At 44.9% G+C, this 19,604-nt stretch overlaps 1 protein-coding gene across 1 annotated transcript in view; it reads right to left on the bottom strand.

Annotated features, from left to right (window-relative positions):
- The window catches only part of NRROS (negative regulator of reactive oxygen species), a 32,847-nt gene extending 17,484 nt beyond the window's left edge, over positions 1 to 15,363 (bottom strand). The window contains exons 1-2 of the mRNA XM_068279153.1: positions 15,301 to 15,363; positions 8,699 to 9,169 (exon numbers count right to left, since the gene is read on the bottom strand). The gene's annotated coding sequence lies outside the window, so the exon portion shown is untranslated. The remainder of the gene's footprint in view (positions 1 to 8,698; positions 9,170 to 15,300) is intronic.
- Between the last annotated feature and the right edge of the window lie 4,241 nt (positions 15,364 to 19,604).

Below are 19,604 nucleotides of genomic sequence, written 5' to 3'. Positions count from 1 at the left end.
GCCTTGGTATCAGGTTTCAAACAAAAAAGAGAATGTTTATTTATGCTGCAGATAAATACATTTCAGCCTGCTAGCTCTGCACATGTCAGTGCATTATTCTCCTCAGACAGCCTGAGTTTTCTCTCTCTGAATTGCAGTAGCTATTCAGAGAGATCAAACTACAGCTGCAGTTTAGCAGCCCCAGGACCGCCTAACACCAATTGGCGTCAAGACCTGGGGCTGCAGTTTGCCAGGGAACGGGCGCGCGCATGCGCGATTATTCCCTGCCACTTCACGGAACGGAGTTCCGTGAATAGCCTGCTAGCCGCCAATCACGGCTAGCAGGCTGCTTATAAGCGTAAGGGGAAAGAAATCCCCTTTGTTTATCCCGGCCTCTGATTGGCCGGCGATCGCTGTCCTCTCATAGGCTGATGACTATGAGAGGCGGAACAGCACAGATTGCCGTCCTGTTCCAAATCAGATGCCGGAGGGGAGGAGGGAAGGGGAGGGAGGAGGGAGGAAGGGAGAGAGAGCCTCGTAGAGGCTAAAGAAAAAAAAATACAAACTGCCGCAGCGATCGGACCCCTACGGTGGCATGTCCCCTAAGGGACAAAAAAAGGAGGTGAGTCTGATCGCTGGGCTCCTAAGCTGGGCTGTGTTGGTGGCTGAGAAGCCTGCACAGCCCAGTACTGCAGAAAACGGCCTGGTCTTTAGGGGGGGTTAGCACTGTGGGCGTGAAGTGGTTAAAGAGCTGAATGTAATAAAAAGATTTATACATACCTGGGGCTTCCTCCAGCCCCATCCTCTCGAGTCGCTCCCACACCGCCGTCCTCTGCTGTCCTTCGCTATGGGAACCGGGTCCCCTGCACACCCGCCCTGCCCTCTTCCCAAGGTGACCTTGCTTTCATCTTTTGAATTTGAATCTAGCTTGTATACACGAGCCCCTGAGCTCTCTTGGTGGTTCAGCCAGCAATTAGCCTGGCAAAAGGATTTGGCTGAGCGCTGACCGAGGACATTATTCTCCCCACTCACTCCACATGCCACATGAGGCTCGTCAAGAGCCACTTTGTTGCCCCCCCCCCCCCCCTCCCACATAGTAACACATCAAGTTGGTAGTCTAGAGGCTATCAACTCATCTTTACAGTCTTGGCCTTGCATTGTCGCCCAGGGGATTGAGTCCTGACCCTTACTAAGTGACATGCCTAGTTTGTGTGTATGAAGCATAAAAGAAAACGCGAGGTGAAAATAAACAATTGCATCTATTCTCCTTCTCCTATTTTTTTTTTCTTTTTTAGATATCTCACAGTTTTATTTTATATTTAAATCTACTTTCTTAGTTGTTACTGTTTTATTGTCTCTGCTCAATGACACATTCATTGAATTATGCCAGAGCTAAAAAAAATTAACTATTGACCCTTTTTATTTCTTTCCTGCTCTTTCTGCTAGAAAACATGTTTTATGGTTGTAATTCCTTATTAGTGATAGTTATGCTATAGTAGGACCAGGTGCCGACTGTACAGAAACTGTCACTTGTATTCCTGATGTTTAACTCTTTCAGGTTCATCATTGGCCACCACATATTTTCAAACAAATGTTGCCACCTCTGTGGGTATTGTATTGCTAGAGTTGCCACATCTTTTTTCTTTTTTTCCTCTCTCTCTCTCGGGGGGAGAGGGGGGGGGGGGGTTCTTCTCCTTTCTCGTCTTCTCCACCTTTTCTCATTATCTTTTCTTTTTTTCCTCTCTCTCTCGTGGGGGGGGGGGGGGCGTCTACTTCACCTTTTCTCATTATCTTGTCTTCTTTTTTCACTCACTCTTTTCACTGGCTGACTGATTCTCACTTATGTCTTATGCTAGGCATACACCTAGCCAATTATGCGCCGGGTCAGGCCGCTGGACTTCTTGTTGCCAGGTGCTAGGAGCGCTCATCATTGTCACAGCCACTGTTATATGTATGCTGCTTCACACCCCCATAGAAGCACAAGATGAGGGGTGGACCAGTACCTTACTGACCGGGGATTGAGTCGGGCAATAACTGGTCAGTTAGCCACGATGGACTATCTCACCACTGAGAGTCACCTCTGACACCTACACAGATGCCCATTATTGCGGGCTTATCACCGGTGACTGCGACTCCCTGTGTTGTGTCTGCCTCTTTTCAAACATGGGTGGAGTATCCTCTCCACAGACGCCTGGTACACATTTTTGAAGACAAAAAAAATTGATTTTCTAAATATTAAATTCCAATATATGTGTTAAAAATGTGTACATTTGAAAATGTTATCTTTGTAATTTATTCTTGCAAATATCTAGTTTTTTATTGTTGCAAAACAAATTGCTTCATTTTAGCATAAAAGGGAAGTGAAGTGAGGGTGATGTCACACACAGAGAGGTCTGAGGCAGCTGCAAACCTCCAGCTGCACTTGATGCTAAGGTTATCCAATGCCCGCTATTTCACACTAGCATCAAGTTGTAGGAACCAGCAAAAGGTTTATATTTTTCTCTACTATTTGCCATTTTTCACAAATTTTTGCTGGTGAACTAAAACCAGTAGATTGGGAAAAAGATTTTCCATTTAAAGAGTACGTAAAGTAATAAAGACAGAGGGCCATATGCAATTCACTTTTTCTCCTGAGTTTTCTCCTAGGAGATAATTTTTCATCTTCGATTTAAAATAACTGTTTAGCACTTTGCAATGGAAAAAGTACCAAAAAGTAAGTGAAAAAGTACTGTAAAAATAATAAGTATTTATTTGCTTGCTGGTGGTTTAAAAGGCATTTTATTTACAAGTTGTAAAATTATGAACTAGGAGAAAACTCAGGTGAAAATGGGCCAGAGCCTGTTATGCTTTCTCCAGTCCCCTGTAGCCTGCAAGGTCCCTCTGCATTCTCTGGGTCACCTCTGTTCTTTTGTTGGCGGCTCTGCTAGACCACGACTTGGCTGGGAGTCGTGCGCAACTGTCTGCCTGGCTTCATCATGTGCCCTTCGCCATCAGTGGTCTACTCATGCACGGTTATCGAAAGAATGAACTGTGCTTGCGCAGAATGCTCACAGCAATGGGCGTGTGATCGAGCTAGGTGCATGGACGTGCCTTGCATGCGCACTTGCGCATGTCTCCCGGCCAAGATGTGCACTACTGGAGCCGCCAGTGGGAAAATGGAGGGGTAAGTATGTTTTTAAAAAAAGACAACAGAAAAATGAATTAAAGGAGACTAAGTTTACATTATTGTCCTGAAAAATCAATTGCGTGTTTAGGTGATACCTTTAATGACTAATTGTATACAATTTCCTTACAAGCTTTTGAAACAAGAAACTTAAAGTTTTGAAAACTTGCAAAGGAATCTTGTACAGTTAAGGTGGCCACACACCATAAAAAAAATCATCCAATTTTATGGCAACTCTATAAATACGATTGGTTGTCCAAAAGCTTTTTTCATTCGTTCGAGAAATCTGATCGAATTTCCAGTTTTTATTCGATAAAAGAAGATTGGAAGTGTTGATTTTTCTGATCAATTTTTATGAAAATTGAATCATGCAGGGTAGATTGTCAGTTACTTGATGTACATAATCGAGCAATTGTTTTCTGAGTTTTCAATAATTTTTTTTCATAATTGGGGAAAAATTTAACATGGGTGTGTGGTACATTGGTCAGATTTTTGAATTGATAATCAGTCAGAACAAATGATTGCAATTCTTGACCACCTTTAGTCATTAAAGCTACAGTTGTGTTCAAAATTATTGAAGACAAAAGTTTTGGGATAGTGTTCTGTGGACTGATGAAACAAAATTAGAACTGTTTGCGCCCATGGATCAACGCTATGTTTGGAGGAGGAAGAACAAGGCATATGAAGAAAAGAAAACCTTGCCTACAGTGAAGCATGGCAGGGGGTCAATCATGCTTTGGGGCTGTTTTGCTTCTGCGGGTACAGGGAAGCTCCAGCATGTGCAAGGTACCATGAATTCTCTTCAGTACCAGGAGATATTGGATGAAAATGTAATGCAGTCCGTCACAAACAAACCTGAGGCTTGGGAGACAGTGGACCTTTCAACAGGACAATGATCCCAAGCATACCTCCAAGTCTACTAGAGCATGGTTGCAGATTAAAGGCTGGAACATTTTGGAGTGGCCATCGTAGTCACCAGACTTTAAGCCGATTGAGAACCTCTGGTGGGTCTTAAAGAAAGCAGTTGCAGCGTGCAAGCCTAAGAATGTGACTGAACTGAAAGGCTTTTGCCCATGAAGAATGGGATAAGATACCCGTAGATCGCTGCAAGACACTTGTGTCAAGATATGCTTCACGTTTAAAAGCTGTTATAACTGGAAAAGGATGTTGTACTAAGAACTAAGAATGAATGTCACTTGGGGGTTGAATAAAATTGATAATGGTGTGAGCGCAGAAAAGACATTTGTGGTTATTTCATTAAAAATGTTATGTTATATTTGTCTGACTTACAAGTGCTTCTTTGATTTAATGGTAAACAAGATGACTGAAATGATCAACATCAATGTCAAACTGGCCAAAACACTCAATTTCAGTGGGGGTTGAATAATTTTGAACACAACTGTATCTCCTAAACAAGTATTGTTGTTATGCCTTCGGATTCTGTCCTGAAAAAGTGATGGTAAGTGATTTAAGATGGGAAGATTGGTTGCCGGTGCTGGGTTACCCCACTTTCTTTGGTAATATGGTGGTGCTTTTGGCATCAGCATGTGCAGAAGAAAAAAAAGATTTTACTATAGAGAGGGTAAATAGGGCACTGGAGCCAAAAGAAAAGGTGAATATTGGTTAGAGTTAGGCATACATAAGAGTGATTAGGATTCAGCATAAAGGAGAGCCAGGGCTGGAGGATAGGGTACAGGGAGAATGGCTTATATGTTGTGGCTAGAAGGTGAAGTTTAGGCATTAGTAAAGGGGTTTTCATCAGGAAGCAGTTTACATTACAAGAGGGGGAAACAGTCAGGCACTACAAATCATTACTTCCCCTAATGAGGAGGCGGCATTAGGCAGGCGGTTTTCTTTAAAGTGTACCCGAGCTGAAGCTGGAGTACAAAATGAGATATTTACCTAAAGAGAGGGAAGCCTCAAGATCCTATTGAGGCCTTCCCTGAGTACTCTAATGTCTCCCCTCGCTGAGCGCAGCCCTCCAGAAGATTGGCAACAAGACATGTCACTACGGCCGCGCAGTAGTCGTGGGAACATGCTCACACATGCACACCTCATTATGCGGAGTAGCCGTCGAGGGAAGGCATCAAAGCATGGAAGGAAGCCTCAATTGAATCCTGATGCTTCTCTCTGTTTTGAACCCTTTAAGAGCGTGTTCAGGCAGGGGATCAGTTAAAGTGTATCCAAGCCAAAGCTTCAGTACAAATTCACATACTTATCAAAGAAGAGGGAATCCTCTGGTTCCTATAGAGGCTTCTCATGGCGTCCTACGGACCCCTGTTGCCGCTTGGAGACCCCCCTTGTCAGTAATCTGATTTCAGCCGCACTATTCTTTAAGCTTGAGTGCAGGCACAGTATGACCACATCTAAGAATTAAGCAGGAGGAACTTGTGCAAGAGCGACTCCATGCTACTGCACAGGCTCCGTCCTGATCAGCTGGAGGGTCCCAGGCAGCAGCAGAGGACAGTGTGGTCTCCTTAGGTAAGCATGTGTTTCTGAACCCGAGCTTTGGCTCAGGTTCTCTTTAAGGTTAGATAAATTACATGAGAGAAATGCTAAAGTGATATCACTAACTAGTTAGGTGCAAAAACATTCATGAAGTGATAAGCTTTAGATCACCATGCATCTGTCTGGGTAGCAGAGAAGGGAGATCATTATAGTAGCTTGTGGTTGTTGGCCTCCATATGAGGGGCTATGGCCCTTATTCAATTCCCTTTTCCTCCTAAGTTTTCTCCTAGGTGATATTTTCACACCTTATCAATAAAATGTATTTTAAGCTGTCAACAAGCAAGAAAATACCCAGAATATGTTGACAGGACTTTTTCACCTACTTTTTGGTACTTTTCATTTGAAGAGTGCTGAAAAGTTATTTTAAACAAATTAATTGGCTCCTAGGTGAAAACTTCTCTACATTTTAAGCAGTGCGTATTTTTAAGCAGGGGCGGGGCTATGAGCTGGAAGATGGCGGCTCCAGGGCTACAGATGGGATTTGGGGGTAACGACACAGCAGGTAACTTGCTGTAAGAAGAGGAACGGTTGAGTGTCTGTTCATCCTGTTATTGCTGATACTGGTAATTTACTATTACCAATATTTTTATTTACTTCTGGGACTTATACCTCACACTTGCTCACTCACTACTGTTAGTTAACACTAATGCTCCCTACTTAATGCTCATCACTGACACCCCCTCCCCAATTCTGCATAACCCTTAAGGTGGCCACACCCTGACTACACAATTAAAAGATCAAATTTTTCACCAATTCAATAATTTCAATCGGTTGTCCCGAAAAATCGAGACTTTTTTTGTTTGTTTTTGATTGATAAATCCGATTGAATTTATTTTTTTTTATTTTTGGAGATTGGACATGTTGGAAATGTCAGACCAACTTTATCAAGAATTGTGTGGTGTGTGATGGATTGTCAATTACTTGATGTACAGTTCCAATCAATTTTTTTCTGAGCTTTCAATTATTTTATTAATGATTGGGGAAAAAGTGAACATAGAGTTACAGTGTGGTACAGTGGTCAGATTTTTGAATCGTTACAATCAGCCAGAAAAAATGATTGCTATTCTTGAATTGAACAGATATTTTTATTTATTTATTTATTGTTGTGTGGCCACCTTAACCCCGCTAAATACGTCTAAGATTTACAGCCGCTACCTATGGCTAACATTAATCCCCTATCTAAGCCTAAAACTCCACCCTCCCCCCCCCCCCCCAATCTATGCCTAACTTAAACCCCTAACAAAAGCCGATATCTGGAGCTTGGCTACTAATAGCAAACTGCGAAGGCATTACACTGTTGCCGGTGCCCACCTAAAACACACGGCGTATCATAGCTGTTAACTTACATTGTGGTCTGTCGCAGTGCTGGTTGTAACCGATGGGCTGTGTGTCCAAATGACGCAATTCAAATATAACCCACCGTGACCTAACCTTTCTAGGTAGTTGAGTTATAAGTACTATAGTACAAATCTGTTGAGAAAAGCTCTCAATAAGCATAAAAATATTAACAGCTATTTAAAAAGAGTGGTAAGTATTGAACTTACCTCCCAACAGGCCGCAAACAACAGAATATGGTGAATTCTAAACTTCAGTCAAGCACATTCCAGACAACGTATTTATTTGGTGTTTCTTGTTTTCTTAGGTCTATATTGGTCAAATCAGGCCACAAAACAACAAACAAACAAACACAGAACACTTATATCGCGCTTTTCTACTGGCGGACTCAAAGCGCCAGAGCTGCAGCCACTAGGACGTGCTCTATAGGCAGTAGCAGTGTTAGGGAGACTTGCCCAAGGTCTCCTACTGAATAGGTGCTGGCTTACCGAACAGGCAGAGCCGAGATTCGAACCCTGGTCTCCTGTGTCAGAGGCAGAGCCCTTAACCATTACTCCATTCAGCCACAAAACAGCTGGAGTACCTCTCGCTAAAGAAGCGTTCCTGCTATTTTTGGCCCTTTTTTGGCCCAACATAGACCCAAGGAAGTGAGAAACACAAAACGTGTTGGCTGGCATGTGCTCTAATAAAATGTAAAATTCCCCATTCTGTTTTTTTTTTTGCCTTTTGGGAGGTAAGTGTAATATTTAACACCCATTTTAAACAGTTTGTAATATTCTTATGGTTTTGCTTTTAAGAGTGCCTCCAAATAATAGCGTATTATGTCTCAGTGTCAGGGTAACTTTGTTAACCCCATTATCACTCACCCAGTGCAACAGCATCAAAAATATACATAAATGCTTGGGCAATCTCACTGTGTTATGTTTTCACTCATATGTGGCCAAAAAATCAAACTCTCTAATATACAAACCATTCTAGTATGGCCAACGATCTATTGTTAGTTTTAAGCTACCTATAAATGGACATGAACAGTTTTTTTAGTATGTGTAATCAGGGGTGTAATTAGTGGGGAGTATCCCCTGAGATCCCACGGGGACCGGAGCTGTGGGGAGGGGGGCGCCAACCACTAAACTTCACTTCCTCAGGGTACAGGGGACTATACTTCAGTTCATGTGTATTTGTGGCTACACTTGTTACAGTATATGTGTGTGAAGATATTGATAGCCACACTTGTTTTATGACCCTTGTAAGATGGACCCCAAGGCTGTGGAGAACACCAAAGGGAGGCAAGGAAAACGTGTAAACATTTGGGGGGGGGGGGGGGATTTGCCTGGAGGTCTCCATGAATTGTAGTTACTCCACTGTGTGTAATTACATCTGTTTAGATTAGTATCAGCTTGTGTAATCTGCTATTGTTTTGTAACATAAAAACACAACAATACAAGTAGGTGGACATTTTTCTCAGCTCAACATCAGACTAAAACAGCCTACAGAGATATACAGAAAACTTTGAGTTGTAACATAACTATAAGTACAATCGTAACATAAGATGGTTCCTTAAATATATAAAATCCTAACATTGCATGTAATCAGAGCACACTCAACAATGTCCTATATTCTTCGAAATCTCCATTACAATACATTTTCTTTCTGTGGGTTTCTTTTGCATGTGGGTTAGAAAACCCCAAAAGACACAATGATGGAGACACTTACCGCACGTAAACGACAGCACATCATCTTAGGTTGCACTTGTCTTGCCGGGGGCCACAGAGAAGAATGAAGAAGTGGTAGAGACACGGTGGAGGTCCATGGATTCTCGGTCTTGGACTCATCAGTGAAAGCCACAAAGCTGACCTTTGTTATTAGCATGGAATTAAGCTGTGCGGCTCACAGATTCGGCTGTGAAGCCAGCGAATGAGTGGTGAGAAATAAACATGACAGATTGAGGTAATATTGGCAGAGCGTTGGTGGGGCTGACCGAGTGTCACTGTGGTACTTGGTACAATGCTCTCTGGGCTCAGCCAATTAGCTGTGAAGCGAGGTGCACATGTGGTCAGGTTGGCACATGTACATTCTGAAAGAGAACTGCACATTCTCCTCGCTGTGTGTTTTTTTTTTCTTCCTTCTCGAGGTTATTTTAGATTTTGCGGAAGGAAATAACGGAAACCAGAGTCACATGAACTGCTGTGAAATGAAAAGAAAAAAGTTTTAGAGTAGTCATCAAGGACTTAGCCATTGCAGATGCTTCTCTTTTAGCTCATCTACCCCTGTTTTACGTATTTATCCATTTCTCTCACTTCATATTGAAATACATTAGTGTCACATGGAAGGGGCACATAATTAGCTTTTTTTTCATTTTAGGTGAAGCAAAGAGAAATTTTGGGGGGTTTCAATCTTTTTTTTTTTAACTGTGCAGGAAAAATGTTTTACATACTGTATCTGCCACTTGTATAAGAAGATTCTATTCGCCAGTATAGGCCCTATTGTTAACATAGGACCCACTTCTGCGCTTTGCTGCGCTAAAAAATAAAAAAACGCACCAAGTTTGTTTTTTGCTCAAGTTGGAACCAAGCTTAAGGGAATACTGTAGGGGGATTGGGGGAAAATGAGTTGAACTTACCCGGGGCTTCTAATGGTCCACCACAGACAGGCACGTGCACAGGGGGGTGCTCTGGGTGCCCAAGCACCCCCTTTTTTAAAATCTTCAAAAAAGGCCCCTCTCGTCGCGTAAAATAAGCTCCGCCCCCGACCGCGATAAGCCCCGCCCACCCGCGGGAAGCTCCGCCCCCGCCCGGACACTTTCAAGTGAAGAGGCCCAGACAGGAATCCTAGTGTGGCATACTGACCTCTCCCTCCACCTAGGACCCATACTGACCTCTACCTCCCACAGCACCCATAGTGACCTCTCCCTCCACCTAGTACCCAGTGACCACTCCCTCCCCTAGCACTCACAGTGACCTCTCCCTCCACCTAGGACCCATACTGACCTCTCCCTACCCAGCACCCACAGTGACCTCTCCCTCCCCCAGCACCCACAGTGACCTCTCCCTTCACCTAGCACCCACAGAGACCTCTCCCTCCACCTAGCACCCACAGTGACCTCTCTGTTACCCAGCACCCACAGTGACCTCTCCCTCCATCTAGCACCCACAGTGACCTCTCCCTTCACCTGGGACCCATAGTGACCTCTCCCTCCCCAGCACCCACAGTGACCTCTCCCTCCACCTAGCACCCACAGTGATCTCTCCCTCCACCTAGGACCCATAGTGACCTCTCCCTCCCCCAGCACTCACAGTGACCTCTCCCTCCACCTAGCACCCACAGTGACCTCTCCCTCCCCAGCTCTAACAGTGATCCTGCCTACCCCAGCACCCACACTGACCTATCCCTCCCCCAGCACCCACAGTGATTTTTCCCTCCCCCAGTGGCTACCCTCCTGTCCCCTGCAGCACCCACAGGGACCTCCCATCCCAAAACCAGCACCTACAGTGAGCTCTCCCATTGCCAGCGCCCACAGTGGCTTCTCCCAACACCCAGCATCCACTCCTTCCTCCAGTAATCACACTGACTTCTCCCAGCACCCACAGTGGCCTACCCTTCCCCCAGCACCCACACTGACCTTTACCTCCCTTAGCAGCAACTATGCCATTCATAGCAGCACCCATAGTGACCTCCCACGCCCTGCACCCACAATGACCTCTACCTCCCGAGACCCACAGTGATCTCCCCCAAAGGACCCACAGTGACCTACCTTTCCTCCAGCACCCATACTGACCTCTACTTTCCACAGCACCCACAGTTACTTCTCCCCCCAGCACCCACAGTGACCTACCCTTCCCCCATCAACCACACTGACCTCGACCTCCCCTAGCAGCAACTATGCCATTCATAGCAGTACCCACAGTGACCTCCCACCCCCTGCACCCACAGCAATCCCACCAATATTCAGCACCCACATTACACTCAACCAGTAACCCCCACTATAGCAAGCACCCAGTACTTGCACCAAGCACCCTGCACCCAATACTCACATCTGGCCTCAATATGGCACTAAGTACTTGCATCAAACAGCCACATGACACCCAATACCTGCACCCCTTCACCCTATAGCTGGCACCCAGTACTAACACCTACATGGCACAGTACTTGCACCCAGCTCTGACATGTCACTCACTATTCACACCTGCACACAGCCTCCAAATGGCACCCACTCACATAACCAGTACTAGCACCCGAAGTACCTGCACTCAGAACCCACGTGACACACAACACCCACCCAGAGCTAGCACCCAGTGCAGGCATGGCACCAAGTATTTGCACCTATGTGATACCCAGTACCTGCACCCAACACCCACATGTTTCATCTGCAGTAGTTCCAGTTGCACTAAGCCTCCACTTTGTGCCCAGCACCCACACCAAGCGCTCACATATGACATCCAGTACTTGCACCCAGAACTCAAAAGGGACTGAGTACCTGCAATCAACACATGATGGTTGATACACACCCATACAGCCAGAATCCACATGACACCCTGTGCCAGCACCCAGAACCCACATGGCACCCAGCATCTGTCTTTAGCACCCACATGACAACAAATATCCCACTAGCCAGCACCCATCACCCATATGCCACCATGTACTCGCTCCCAGTACCCACTTGGCACTCAGTATTTGCACCTAAGACCCACATATCCCCATAATCAACACCCACATGGCACAGTACTCACACGTCACCAAGTTCCAAAGTCATTATATGCACCTAGTACCCGTCCATGGCCAGCACCCAAATAGCACCCAGTACCCATCCTTGGTCCGAACCCATATGAGACACAGTACTCTCCCATGGCACACATCCAGACCACGCATGGCACTCCCTACTCGCTCATGTCCAAAACTCAAATGGCTCCCTGTACCAATTAGCACTCACATGGCACCCACTATTGTTTATCACCATCTGCTACTCATTCAGCACCCAATACTGTATAGCACCCACTGCAAATAAACACCCAATACAAACTGGACCTTGATACCCAAAGCAGCTTGACACAGACTTTACGTTGGCATCTCAGCACCCACTGCAACTTACCACAAAGTGAACCTTTGCGTCTTACCATCCACTGCATCTGGGCACCCACTGCACCTTGGCACATACTGCAGTTTTATCATCTACTAATGCTTAGCAACCACTGCATATTGGTAACCACTCTTGGGTGCTGATCAAGAGGGACAGAGGTCCCAGTAATGAAAGAGGAGTCTGTGCCTCTACAGTGGGCTCCACTGTGCCCACTCTAACCCACAGTGGGCACCTATCACTGCTGATTTGAGGGTGGTAGCACCATAAAGGTGTGTGTGTGTGTGGGGGGGGGGGGGGGGGGGGGCTGGGATAAGACTGCCTTATGCTTTATGGAGAGGGGGTGTTACATACACAATTAAGCACGATTTATCGATGTCAATTTGAGCACCACACCCTTGAGGATCCTCTGCATTGCCCTGCCCCTTCCTGCAGCACCCACACTGACCTCTACTTTTCCCATCAGCCACCCCTTCCCCTCATAGCTGGCACCCAGTACTCACCCTCACATGACACCAAGTATCTGCACCCAGGCCTAAAATTGCACCCAAAGCCCACCCATAGCCAGCACCCAGTACAGGCATGGCGCCAAGTATTCGCACCCATATCACACCACCCGGTACCTGCACCCAGCACCCACATGACATCCAGTACATGCACCCAGATCTTACATGGCACTAAGTTCTTGCAATCAACACCCACATGACACTAAATACCCAACTATAGCCAGAACTCACATGACACTCAGTACTTACACCCAGAACCCACATGGCACCCATCATCTGCATTCAGCAGCATGACAATTAATACCCCCCTAGCCAGAAACGAGGAGGGGGGGGGCATGAGGGGGAAGGCATTGCCAGGCCCCTTTTTTAAATTTGAGCACCCCCCACTTAAGGACCCTCTGCACGGCCCTGACCACAGACATCCTGTGCCCGCACAGCCACTCACCGATGCTCCGGCCCCGCCTCCGGTTCACTTTTGGAATTTGAGACTTTAAAGTCTGAAAACCACTGCGCTTGCATTGCCGCGTCCTCGCTCCCGCTGATGTCACCAGGAGCGTACTGCGCAGGCACAGACCATACTGGCCCTGCACAGTACGCGCCTGGTGACATCAGCAGGAGCGAGGACACAGCAATGCAGGCGCAGTGGTTTTCAGACTTTAAAGTCTCAAATTCCAGAAGTGAACCGAAGGTGGGGCCGGAGCATCGGCGAGTGGCTGCACATGCACAGGTTGTCTACGGGGGACCATTAGAAGCCCCGGTAAAGTTCAACTAATTTTCCCCCGACTCCCCTATAGTATTCCTTCAAAGAGACTCAGAGATTAGTCTCAATACAGTTTTTTTTACTTACCCGGGGCTTCCTTCAGACCCATAAGCATGGCTGTGTCTCTCGCCGTCCTCCTACGATGTCCCCTTCTGTGCATGTGCAGACCTTTTGCGCAAGCGCAGAAGGTCCCGGCTGACGTCACTCAGTCAGACTGAGTCCGACTGAGCCGCTTACCGGGGGTTGACTGAGGGAGAACGGCGGCGCTAAGGAGGACGGCGAGGGACACAGCCATGCTTATGGGGCTGGAGGAAGCCCAAGGTAAGTAAAAAACTGCAGCGAGACTCATCTCTAAATCTCTTTAAGGCTGTTTACATGACATGCAATTAAAATGTTAAAAACAAAGGCACTGCCCCTTATTCAGTTCACTTTTTTCTCCTAGGTTTTCTCCTTGGTGATATTTTCAAACTTGCCCTTTGAACCGCCAGCAAGCAAGAAAATACTCAAAATAATTTTGATAATACTTTTTCACCAACTTTTTGGTACTTTTTCAATTGCAAAGTGCTGAAAAGTTATTTTAAATATAAAATTAAAAATGATCTAGGAGAAAAATGAAAAAAAGTGAATTGCATATGGGCTACTGTCTATTATTATGCAGCGCTGAAGAATTTTAGAATGCCAAGCATAATATTAGTATGTTTTGTTTGACTAGGCCACATCCATTTAGTGCCTAGCCTTGTTTAGAATACGTAAAGTGTAACTGTCAGGCATAAAATCAAAAATTAATTCTTTATTTTTATCTGGTAAACAAGTAATAAGGATGCTAACCAGGCAATCCAAAAGTTGAAATTACTATTACTTTTCTTGTTGATAAATGATCATTCCCCAGTTTACCTGACTCTTATTTGGTACACACAAAGGGCTTGATTCATCAAGACAAATAGCATGCCTTATCAAAGTTAGCACACCTTATCAAAGTTAGCACGCCTTATCAAAGTTAGCACGCCTTATCAAAGTTAGCACGCCTTATCAAAGTTAAAACCCCTTATCAGAGTAGCATAGCGAGCGCTACGAACCCGTAGGGGCTCAGGGCAGGACGAGTGGAGCTCTCATTATTGCCAGTTAGCAGGCATAAGTTCGCTATGCTACTCTGATAAGGCATGTTAACTTTGATAAGGTGTGTTAACTTTGATAAGGCGTGCTATTTGTCTTAGTGAATCAAGCCCATAATATGTCACGCAAAAAGGAAGTTGCAGGGCATGCTGGGTTTTCCTCTTTTGCTTCTCTACTTCCCCCTCAAACTTAACTAATGCAGCCTGATTGGCTGAAGCCTCTCCCCCCCCCCCCCCGTTTTCCCCTCCCACACCTTTGTTCCTCTCTGATTGGCCAGTATTTCTCATGCTGAGACAATGCACTTTCTATAGTGAAGGGAAAGCAAATCAGGCAGAGGAGAGTAAGGGAGGAAATTACATCAGGATTATCAGAATAGCCATAGTTAAGATGGTAAATGCTAAGAAGGATTTTCTCTTTTTTTACTGTAGAAAAATCATATAGGAGTGGATGTAGACTTGCAGCTAGAAGTCAAATTTTTGTTCAATATCAGGGATTGACAAGACATAAGAAGAGCCCTGTTTGGGTGACAATGTAAGACTGGTGTTAGGCTGTATAGCACACCACACGCACCAACCAAACTCCTATCCATAGTGCTGCCCCCTTACCACTGTGGGTCATAGTTCCTTTCTACCTGATGTCCTGTCCACAACTGCACTCTACCAGCACTTATAACGTTTGCTCAGAATGTGTGGCCTGCAAAAGTTGGAGTTGCAGATTCACAGTACATTTGGGTATTTCAAACCTTTCCAACATCATCTCCGCTTTCCCTGGTGGTCTTAGCTTCCTTAGTTCATTTTGCTGTCTCTTCTGCTACACTTACCTGTCCTACCACTTCCTCCATGTTCTAACTTTCCATCTAGCTCACCTGACCCATGACCCCTCTTGGTACTGATCGATCCGCATCCTGTTGTACAATTTCTGCGTTGTAGCAATCCTTTAGGGAGAATAAAAAACAATAGGTGAAAGCAGTAAACCCCAATGTTCAAATTTGTCTCTTTCAGTGCCAGCAGTGCCGTGAGGCACTCAATGTAGGGCAGGGGTCTCAAGCTCGCGGCCCGCGGGCCATTTGCGGCCCTCGATACAATATTTTGTGGCCCTCGCTGGCAAAAGCTTCCTTATAGTTCGCTTCAGTGCTCCCAAGTAATCTGCCGCATCCCCGCCGCTAAACGAGGGCTGCAGAGCCCCCAAATCGCCTGGGGGGCAATCCGCTGGCATTTCCTGGAAGGGGCAGAGCTTTCAGCTTCAGCTCTGCCCCTCCTGACGTCAATCGCCGCACGGATCGCCGCCTCTCCCCGCCCCTCTCTGTGAAGGAAGAGTGAGAGGAGCGGGCAGTGGCGGCGATGCCTTATGCGGCCCAGCCTCATCCTGACTTTGCCTCCTGCGGCCCCCAGGTAAATTGAGTTTGAGACCCCTGATGTAGGGCTATATCATATTTCTGGCACTGAAATTTAGCCTGAGGAAGTGAGCCGAATGTTCTCATAAAATGCATTGCTATAGTGGAAATAAACGTTAATTTTTTCAATAACTAATGTCATCTCTGAGGTAATCCACATCCCCTTTATTCGATTTTGTTTTAAAGTGTTTTACTTTCCCTGGGTGCCTCTTCCTCCTGTTCTATTTTAGATTCATGAATATGTGTTCTTTTTTATTATTCAACCTGTGTGGGTATTTAAAGTGTAAATAAGCATAGTGAAAATATTTCTCTTCATAAACTCAATGCCCAAAGCCTCTTGCTCGTTGACCTAACTTTGAATTTCTGAGCTGTTGGTGTTTGTATTAGGTAGCCACATATTAAGATGGGGAAGCCATTTGTTATCTCCCAGAGTATTAGATAACCATGTGAGGCTCCTAGATAGGGATATTAAATGGCCATGTTAGGTCCTCTACATAGTAGTATTAGCAAACAACGTGATGAGGACCCGTCTAGATAGTATTAGGTAGCCATTGGTGCAGCCCACATTGTTGTATTAGATAACCATTTGCGGCCCTTAATGCAGTGCAGTGTGATAAAGTAAGTCACTTACCGGACCCACTGCCGTGCTCCCTCCACCAGCTTATCAGTGTGGGACTTCCTGCGTGCCATTGCCATATCACTGTTTCCTGCTTCCTTGTGTGACTTGTGGTGACATGATTTTTACTTTCCTGAGGCTTCAACCCCCCCCCCTCCCCCACCTGCATTCTATCAGGTTTCCCGGTGTCCGTCTGGTTTCCTCCATTGTGCCGCAGTTGCACCATGCGTTGTCCTGGGCAAACGCACCTTTTTGATCACGCTCCTATGGCTGGCATCAGTCTGCTCATGCACAGTTCAGACCACCCATATGCAGTGGCCAGTGTCTGGGCTTAGTCGCGTACTTTAGAAGGGAGGGGACAATGGAGCAGATTGGGAGGACACCGAAAGACCTGATAGACTGCAGGGGGCTGTAAGAAGCCCCAGGTAAGTATAAGGAAACTTTTCCCCCTACTCAACAGTCACTTTAAAACTTGTACACGCATACGAGGCATGATGCCTGGCGGGGATCGGGACCCTCTGGCGACATTGCAGAGTCGAGACTGTACAGATTCACATCTAGCTTACAGGCTAGCAGCAAGTTCTGCTGCTATGTAAAGGGGAGGGTCAATAGAGCTGTTCGGGATTGACGTCACGTTTGGGGCAGATAGAGTGGGAAGAACAATACGCTCGGTCAACAGAGTATTCATCTACAGTGTGTAGGAGGCTTTAGTTTTGAAAAAACGGTAAGCTAGTTAATAAAAAGTCAAAAATAGTGTATGTGCAATGTATATATTTCAGACAGAATGCATTTAAAAAACCAAAGCCTGAACTAGGACTTTAATACAATTATTTAGCAAGAAACCTATGCTATGCTTTTGGGTATTTTTTTCTCCTTGTAACCTCATTATGTTTCTATGGAGCCATGACAGCTCTCTTGAAGCATATATCATTATGTATTTAGAAGATTGCAGTCATCTGAACACACTCACTCTTTGAGTTATTACACATTGCACATCTGGTAGCAGCTGTGACCATGTAGCTAGGACTTCTGCAGCAGTTGTGGCCTCCATGAAGTAGGTGGCTATTTGACTCCGACCTTGAAGTTTGTTTGCAGTGTAACCTTGGCTTGCCTGAAACGGGTGTGCAGTTTTACTTCCTGTGGTGAACTCTGTAGTGGTAACATTTGCTATTTCAACAACCATGGTATTTCAAGCAGAGGATAAGTAAATAACCAAACTGTGACCTGCCACAAGATCTACTTAGCTTTTAATGCGAAAAGCTGCTCATGTGTAACAGAAGAATGTAACTACTATGATCGGGTGAAATAGGTCTGTTTGTCAGAAGGGCTTTAGATCAGGTGCCAGCATGCAGAGCAGGATCATCCACCAGGCAACCTTGGCAGGTGCCTGGGGCCTAGTGGGTGTCAAGGGGCTCACCAACCACATTCTCTGACCTCTCTCCACTTCAGCTTGTCATACATCTGGCAGAATGCTGAACTGACCACTAGCACTGCTAGCTTTTTACTGCTTGATGCAATACAAAGCTACAAGAAACATGCTCAATCGCTGTATCTCCCACTCCCTACTGCATTCGGCTTCCCACTCTGACTTGAAAAAGAACACTTTACCTGATCAGTACACAATTGATATTAGAACTGTGATATTGCACTAGTTTTGATAGTTTTTCATTAGACTTTATTTTTTTTATTGAATCTGACGCCTAATCGGTTAACATCATCTATGGTGGTCTTATGTGTCCCTTATTCTTTCTGAGCAACTTAACCACTTAAGGACCACAGTCTTTTCGCCCCTTAAGGACCAGAGCCTTTTTCTCCATTCAGACCACTGCAACTTTCACGGTTTATTGCTCGGTCATACAACCTACCACCTAAAGGAATTTTACCTCCTTTTCTTGTCACTAATACAGCTTTCTTTTGCTGCTATTTGATTGCTGCTGCGAGTTTTAGTTTTTATTATATTCATCAAAAAAAGACATGAATTTTGGCAAAAAAATGACTTTTTTAACTTGCTGTGCTGACATTTTTCAAATAAAGTAAAATTTCCTATACATTTGAGCGCAAAAGTTATTCTGCTACATGTCTTTGATAAAAAAAAAAACCATTCAGAGTATATTCATTGGATTGGGTAAAAGTTATAGCGTTTACAAACTATGGTGCCAAAAGTGAATTTTCCCATTTTCAAGCATCTGACTTTTCTGCGCACCTGTCAGGTTTCATGAGGGGCTAAAATTCCAGGATAGTACAAATACCCCCCAAATGACCCCATTTTGGAAAGAAGACATCCCAAAGTATTCAGTGAGAGGCATGATGAGTTCATAGAAGATTTTATTTTTTGTCACAAGTTAGCGGAAAATGACACTTTCTGACAAAAAAAAGAAAAAAAAAAAGTTTCCATTTCTTCTAACTTGCGACAAAAAAAAATGAAATCTGCCACGGACTCACTATGCTCCTCTCTGAATACCTTGAAGTGTCTACTTTCCAAAATGGGGTCATTTGTGGAGTGTGTTCACTGTCCTGGCACTTTAGGGGGTGCCTAATTGTAAGCACCCCTGTAAAGCCTAAAGATGCTCATTGGACTTTTGGCCCCTTAGCGCAGTTAGGCTGCAAAAAAGTGCCACACATGTGGTATTGCCGTACTCAGGAGAAGTAGTATAATGTGTTTTGGGGTGTATTTTTACACATACCCATGCTGGGTGGGAGAAATATCTCCGTAAATGACAATTGTTTTATTTTTTTTACACACAATTGTCTATTTATAGAGATATTTCTCCCACTCAGCATGGGTATGTGGAAAAATACACCCCAAAACACATTATACTACTTCTCCTGAGTACGGCGATACCACATGTGTGGCACTTTTTTGCACCCTAAGTGCGCTAAGAGGCCCAAAGTTCAATGAGTACCTTTAGGATTTCACAGGTCATTTTGAGAAATTTCGTTTCAAGACTACTCCTCACGGTTTAGGGCCCCTAAAATGCCAGGACAGTATAGGAACCCCACAAATTACCCCATTTTAGAAAGAAGACACCCCAAGGTATTCCGTTAGGAGGATGGTGAGTTCATAGAAGATTTTTTTTTTGGTCACAAGTTAGCGGAAATTGATTTTAATTGTTTTTTTTTCACAAAGTGTCATTTTCCGCTAACTTGTGACAAAAAATAA

This window comes from Hyperolius riggenbachi, chromosome 4, assembly GCF_040937935.1.
Source record: "Hyperolius riggenbachi isolate aHypRig1 chromosome 4, aHypRig1.pri, whole genome shotgun sequence".
Classification (NCBI taxonomy): Eukaryota; Metazoa; Chordata; class Amphibia; order Anura; family Hyperoliidae; genus Hyperolius; species Hyperolius riggenbachi.
The sequence above is the reverse complement of the archived record's forward strand: the minus strand, read 5'-3'. Positions and strand labels throughout refer to the sequence as shown.